This window comes from Myotis brandtii, unplaced genomic scaffold (assembly GCF_000412655.1).
Source record: "Myotis brandtii unplaced genomic scaffold, ASM41265v1 scaffold628, whole genome shotgun sequence".
Lineage (NCBI taxonomy): Eukaryota > Metazoa > Chordata > Mammalia > Chiroptera > Vespertilionidae > Myotis > Myotis brandtii.
The window spans coordinates 243,531-243,845 of NW_005370403.1; the positions used below are offsets into that span (position 1 = coordinate 243,531).

General features: G+C 71.1%; 1 protein-coding gene across 1 annotated transcript in view; it reads right to left on the bottom strand.

Annotated features, from left to right (window-relative positions):
- Positions 1-315, bottom strand: part of LOC106723695 (endochitinase 2-like) — a 50,425-nt gene that overhangs the window by 1,563 nt on the left and 48,547 nt on the right. The window lies entirely within an intron of this gene.

Below are 315 nucleotides of genomic sequence, written 5' to 3' on the forward strand. Positions count from 1 at the left end.
GCAGCTGCTGTCCTGGGTGCCCAGGGCGGGCCGGGCTGTCCTGCTGATCGTGCCCCAGGAGGAGCAAGTTCCCGGCCCCCCTCTGGCTCCCGTCACTGGTCACCTGGGAAGCCTCCTCTTTGTCCGTCTCTGTGTCAGGCCTGCGGCCAAGGGCCTGGGGCTGCTCTCCCCCCAGGTGCCCAGGCTCTGCCCCGCCGGGAGGCTCTGGGCCCTGTTCCTCTCCCCCGGGACCAGCCCCAGGTGGTCTTCTTCCCCGCTCAGCCCCACCTGGGCCGTCAGGGGCCTTGGCCACATCCTGTGGCCCCTGTGACTGAC